Below are 6834 nucleotides of genomic sequence, written 5' to 3' on the forward strand. Positions count from 1 at the left end.
CACTATACTCTGTTATAACCACTTATTTATGTATGCTTCCCCTTCTAGACTACGTGTAAAGGACTTGAGAGCAGATATCATATATCATGACATTAAATGTTAAACATTCTTTAGCATCTTTGTATAGTAGGCTCTCAGTGTTCTCTATTGAAAGGAGTTACTCTAGATTTCTTTCATTCCATTTTTAAAGACAAATTATATCACCCAACATACATTATTTTGTCAACTTTAATGTGGTCTAACAACCATACTATATAGAATTTTCTGTTTGCTTCAAATGAATAAAGATATTCCTTTTCATATCCAAATACACAAACTGGTTTTAAAGGTTCAGAGTACTTAATTCATGACGCACACACACACAAACACACACACACACACACATATATATAAAATATAAGATATGTGTGTATATGTGTATTCTGAAATAAAGGTCTTTTACTTCCTATGGAAGAAAAAAAAGACCAGAATTCCTCAAAACTTTCAAGGTCATCAAAAACAAGTAAAATGTAAACAACTATCACAACCAAGGGGACATGGCAACTACATGCAATTTGATATTCTGCAGTGAATCATGGACAAAAGGACATTAGGTAAATACTAAAAAAAATATGAATAAACTATGGACTTTATCTAATAACATCACATTGCTATTTTTTTTCAGTTTTTACCAAAAAATCAATCAACTTCACTAATGTGTGTGGGAAACTGGACGAGGGTTAGATAAGAACTCTTTGTAGTATCTTTGAATTCTTCTTGAAATAGAAAACTGTTCTAAAAATAAAGGCTATTAATTATTTCAGAATTAAGGTGAAGTAAATACTTTTTCAGACCAGAAATATCTAATAGAATTAGCTGTCAGCAGACTTGCATAAAGGGCAAGTAAAAAGAAGTTTTTCAGGCAGAAGAAATATGATACCAGAAATTTGGATCCACACAAAGAATAAGAATTTCAAAGACTGTTAAAAATGGAGGTAAATATAAAAGACATTTTTCCTTTCCCTAAATTCTCAAAATGGCATTTAATTGTTGAAACTGTAAATAGTTAACACAACAATTAGATGTTTTTAGTGAGTGTAAATATAAATGACGTGACGGCACAACAAAAACAATAGGAGACAGAAATAAAAAATGTTTGCTCCTATATTGTGAACAAGGTAGTATAGTATCTTTTTAAAGTTAGGCAGTAATACACGAAAGGTGCATATTGTAAACCCTAGGACAACAACTAAAAAAATTAGGCAGTGGTATATAACTAATAAGCTAATAATAAACTAAAAATACAAATTGATTGATTCAAAGCTAGGTAGAAAAAATTAACAAGCAAAAAGAATATGGGGCATAAGTAGAAAACGATAAGAAAAAATGATAAATATATATCCAAACATACCAACAAGGTTTAAAACATGTCAGTTAAGGGGGAGGGTATAGCTCAATTGGTAAAGCGCATGGTTAGCATGCACAAGATACTGGGTTCAATTCCCCAGTGCCTCCTCTAAAACATAAATAAATAAATAAACCTAATTACCTCCCCCTACAAAATAAAATAAAGATTTTTAAAAAAAGAATAAAAATTAAAAAAAAATGTCAGTTAAGAGGCAAAGATTGTCAGATTGGGGAAAAAAAAACTATGTAACTGCTATATATTGTCTAAAAAAATCCATTTTTTTTTAAATTTAAAAAATTATTAAGTTTTTTAAAGCTCAGATCCCCCCCCCCCCTCTTTGAGCAATGCCTTCAACAGAAAGAACCCTGCAGTATAATGATGTTACATTTACATTAGGATTCTGTTCTATTTACTGTTACAACTGACCACGGCCAACAGTTCCTGGGGAGATAGAAGCCAAAAGACCCCCAACAACTGGGGGGGGGGGGTGCTTTATCTTCCAAGAAACCAATTTTAAACATACAGATGTACGGAAGTGAAAAACCAAAGATTATACAAACATACCATGCAAGTACCAAAATCAAGAGAATGCTGAAGTGACTTTATTAACATAAGATGAAAGAGATTTAAGATCAAGGAATAGAAGTAAGATAGACTAACAGGAACCAGACCTACTCTCCTCCCTGAAACAGACATTCACAAACACACATCATACAAAGTAATAGTTTCAAGGCAGGACATCTGAAAATTAAGGACAGTGATCCGTCAGTGGCTGGAAAAATGTGAGGTGAGTCCAGGGATCTCCCATTCCTTGAGAGGGTTTCTAGGTAGGAACTTCAGAGAGTAGGATATTCGGAACCGTCTTGCCTCAGTGGTGGGTAATAATCACCCCAGCCTAAACACAGCGCTAGTGGCAAGATTATCTTCTTCACCAAACTCCAAACAGGCTCCTCTGATCCCCTTTCTTGACTAAGCCTTAATTTTGGCTTCTAAAGGCTTAAACAAAACACTAACAAAGCTTCTAACAGTCTCCAGGCTGCATCCCTCGGATGCCTCTAGCCCCTCTTAAGTGCCTACCTAAGTAGGAAAACTCAAGGTTACCAAAAGAAGTTACTGCTGAAGATTGTGACCCTGTCTTCCAGCCTCCGTGAGACGGTGGAACCCTAAGCTCATTAAGCACCAGTGAGCATGCCCAGGTGAGTTTCACATGGACCCACCCTTCCCGCCTATGTTTAGTAGGTTTTCACGTCCCTGGTTCTGCTGAGGCCACTTTCACACGCCCTCACTCTCCCTTTAAAGTGCTCAGTCAACTCTGGACGAATCAAAGTTGAGTTCACTTCACATTGGACTCCTTTCCCCGTTGCAACAGCATATTACTGCCTGAAGTCTGCTCTTGGTAGGTAATCCGGTGAGGACTCACTCTTTGCAAGGAGCCCCCAGATGCAGGCTCCTGCACACATCCTCTCGAACGGGCTTCGTAGCTCTTCCTGGGAGAACTGTGATGCGGGAGGGGTAGGACACTGCAGGGATCAAAAGCCTAACTCTGGAACATGACCCTGTTGACGTTCTTGGGACCCTGACTGTCAGTGTCGAGATCAAGACCAATGTCCTCTTTGATGATCCTCAGAAGGTGGGATTACCTGTGAAGAAGGAAGTGGCTGGCTTCTGGGTTAAAATCCTGTGTGTAAAACAGATTGGGAGCTGCATTTATGACATCTGTGATATACTTGGAAGCTTAATTCTCCCTGCCCAGAACCCCCGCACACCTGTGGGCTTCCCTGCCACTGTCCCTTCAAAGAAGGCACCTACTCAAGGCCCAGGACTGATTTCATGCTGCCTGACCTGGAGCTGCCCAGCTGGCTTGGCACCAGGAGGTACCAGACCCAGAGCATCCTGAGCCCCAGCAGGAAGCATCTGGGTTGTATCAAGATCTCTGCCTCCCTGACGGGCAGATAAGGTGCCCCCGCCGCAGCAGAGTGAAGGAGGTGTGAGGAGGGCACCCTCTTCCTCTGCTTTATGTTGGCGAAGGCCAAATTTTGCTCCCTGGCCTTTATCAATCCCTTTTCAACAATGACAACACTCCCCTCGCTGAAAGTCATTTTATGCCAACTACAACATTTTTAGGAGGGGACGAGCAGCACTAACCTAAGGGAGAATGAGGATGGTGATCTCTGAGAGCCCAGAACCTCTGCTGAGCTGGCCGCTGCATTTTCCCCCTCACCCACATGGCTTTCCAAGAACTTAACTTGTTTTATAAGTAGTCAAGGAATGGGACTAATGCATCTTATGCCCCCAAGTTCAGACTAACCCAGTCTTGGCTTCCTGAAGCACCTTTATGGTTTTCTCATTGGTTTTATTTTATTTTTGAGTGTCCCTAGCTGACCTAAAGACAGAATGAGAGTATTAACACTTTTCATTTTACTGCAACCCTATCTTTCAATGAAAGATCAAAAGCAGTTGATCTGTGTCTATCCATCCATTAATGTCTATGGTTAATTTAGTGTTCTTCTCTAGGCTTGCCCAGTCAACAGTGGGGCCCAGTGTACCCTGGAGAAGCAGGGTCTGTGATAGGAGAGATACCTGAGAATGCTCTGTGTGTTTAAGGTCTGCGAACTCAGGTGCCTGCAGGGCCAAGCACAAGGCATCAGTGAGTGATGAGGACCGCCACCTTGCTGCATCTGGCTTGTCTTCCATTATTCCTTTGTGTAACAGCACTGATTGGAGGCAGTCGCTGCCCACTGGCGTTATAATCAGGGATGTGGGGACTGGGTGAGTTGGAAAGGGGGCATCCAGTCCATAGGAGCAGCTGCTGTTGAGCTATAGCCAGTAAGTACCACATGAGAATGTGGGTCCAGCATTGCCAAATATCCTCAATTGTATTTTTCCCTTAGAGAAACCGGAAGTTCAGATTTTTACATAAAATCAATTTTTAAATATTGGCAATGAATTATTTTTTGAAACACTGAACAGGCAGAAGGGGTCAAACAGACTTGTCAGTCGGAAAGTCTGACTCATGGGTGGCCAGTTTGTGACCTTGGTTGTAAGAACATTCATGTCTTGTCCTTTTGGCCTGGAGTCAGCTCCTTCAGCACTGTTTCTCCCTCCAATGGGCCACATCTGCCATGCTTGACCCTAGAAGTTTCCTCCAGTGTTGGGGGGTAGAGGTGGCCTCAGAGCTGTGAGCTTGGGGATGGCGAGGCTGCCTGCCTTGGTCTTGGAGCACTGCCAGGGTGAGTGGGGCAGACGCTGAAGAGCTGGACTCGCCAGCAGCTGCTCCGTGGAGCAGGGATCCAGTGAAGAGAGATGGACTCATGCCAGGTGGGTTTGTTCACCATCCGGTCTGTCCTCCTGTGACTATGCTCTCACTCATGGCCAGCCCCGGGGCTGTGGACTTAACATGAAGCCGGAATGGTAGTAAATCTTTCAACTTGCTGAGAATTCCTTAAAAAAAAGAAAAAAATATATGTGTGTGTATATGTGTGTGTGTGTGTGTGTGTGTGTGTATATATATATATATATATATATATATATATATATATTCTAATCACTTCAACTAATGCTGGCTTCATTTATGTTTGATGCTGGTCCAGCCAGACATGGAGCAGAAAACTGAAGGAAGTAGGGAGTAGGGCATGTTGTTGTTGGGGTGAAAGCATCTGAGGCAGAAGAGAGAAGGCAATATGCAGGCACAATGGTGAGGTGAGCCTGGCGTGAGGTTGGAGAAGGCTGAAGTTGAGGGAGCGCAGGAGACGCTGAGGTCCTTGCATGGGCTTTGGCTTTAAGCAAATGAATCTGGAGCTATCTGAGGCTTTTAAGTAGATCAGCACATCTTCTGATTTCATTTTAAAAGAATAACTCTTAACTGATTTGAGAGTAGAACATAGTAGAGGGTGGAGACGAAAGCAGAGTGAAACAAATTGGAAAAATTCTGAGGAAAGATGATTCTGTTTTAGACCAGATATGTAGAAACAGAAGAGATTAGTTCAGATTTTAGATATATATATATATATATATATATATATATATATTTTAAAGGCAGGTATAGCTCATAGATTAGATGTGGATTTGGAGAGAAATCTTAGTGTCAAGGATGTTTCTAAGGAATTCACCTAAATAAACAGAAGGGTCAATTTATCATTTACTGAGAGGGAAGACAATTGGAGGGGAAGGTAAAGGAGACAACAAAAGCTTATTATGAACCTTTGTTTTATTTAATTTTCCCATTTTTTATTGACGCATAGTTGATTTACAATTTATGTTAGTTTCTGGTATATAACAGTGATTCCGTTATACATGTATATGTACATACAAGTCTTTTCATATTCTGTTTCGTTACAAGTTAATAAAAGTTTTGCACTTGGACTAGACAGAAAAGTGGAGACGTTAAATATATGGTTGATATACAATGTCTGGAGTCCAGGAGTAGAGCTATAAATCCGAGAACCATCAGATGTGTATATGTGTGTGTATTTGCACGATAAGGATAAATAAAATAAACAAGGGGGTGAATACAGAAAGAGAAACAAACAAGAAGGATTGAAAACTGAGAGACCTACATCACTTTAAAATTCAGTCGTCAGGGAGCTGAGGAAGACTCAGCCAGAGGACTGCAGACAATTTAGGAAAATGTGAAGGCCTGGAATCTAGGTGAACTGAAAGATTTATTTTAAAGAAGAGGGCTTGATAAACTGTGTCATATGCTGCCACTAAGTCAGGAAAGCTGAGGCTTGACAGTTCAAGGTGTTTGATAAGGTGGAGGTCATTGCTAATATACATAAGGGCACTTTTGGTGGAGCAGTAGGACAGAGAGCCTGATGTGAGGGGGTTTATTGACAAAGTGGGAGGAGATAAAATGCATAATAAACATAATAGATCATTTCATCTATCAAAGGGAGAAGAGAAGTAAACCATTTAGCAGAGATTTGCTTATCAAAGTGATCAGTTCACTACAGTGATTATCTAATTGTCAATACAAATAAAATATATTTTACAGACTAGGAGCTTAGCAAATGGATAGGTTGCTGGCATATTTCAGTACCCAGTGCCTTGAGTAGGCTTTGAATTTGATGAATGATCAATTGGCATTTGATATTAATAAATAATGTTAAAATATTTGAAGGTATAAGGTAAATAAGTGTATAATTGTGGGGACAGGCAGGGCTAAAACTTTTACAAGTAAATGGAAGAAACTGCCCCACACATGTAGAAAATGAGCCTCTGTTTATGTTCATAAATATAACATGAATTGGACAGGATTAAGCATCTAAGGAGATGATTTAGGTGTACTTTGCTGGCATATTTAATTTGAGTCACATTGGCTGTCTAATATAGCCATAACTTAATCTAAAGAAATGTTAACTTTTAGACAAAATATGCTCAAAATAATGAAGTCGACAAGTTGTGTTTTTACTGTGCAAATTATGGTTTGTAGTAGTTAAAATCAGCTG

The 6834-nt window shown here is 39.8% G+C and overlaps 1 pseudogene; it reads left to right on the forward strand.

The window, feature by feature from the left end:
- The first annotated feature begins 2827 nt into the window (after positions 1–2827).
- LOC105099522 (ganglioside GM2 activator-like) lies at positions 2828–3343 on the forward strand (annotated as a pseudogene).
- The last annotated feature ends 3491 nt before the right edge of the window (positions 3344–6834 follow it).

This window comes from Camelus dromedarius, chromosome 12 (genome assembly GCF_036321535.1).
Source record: "Camelus dromedarius isolate mCamDro1 chromosome 12, mCamDro1.pat, whole genome shotgun sequence".
Taxonomy (NCBI): Eukaryota; Metazoa; Chordata; class Mammalia; order Artiodactyla; family Camelidae; genus Camelus; species Camelus dromedarius.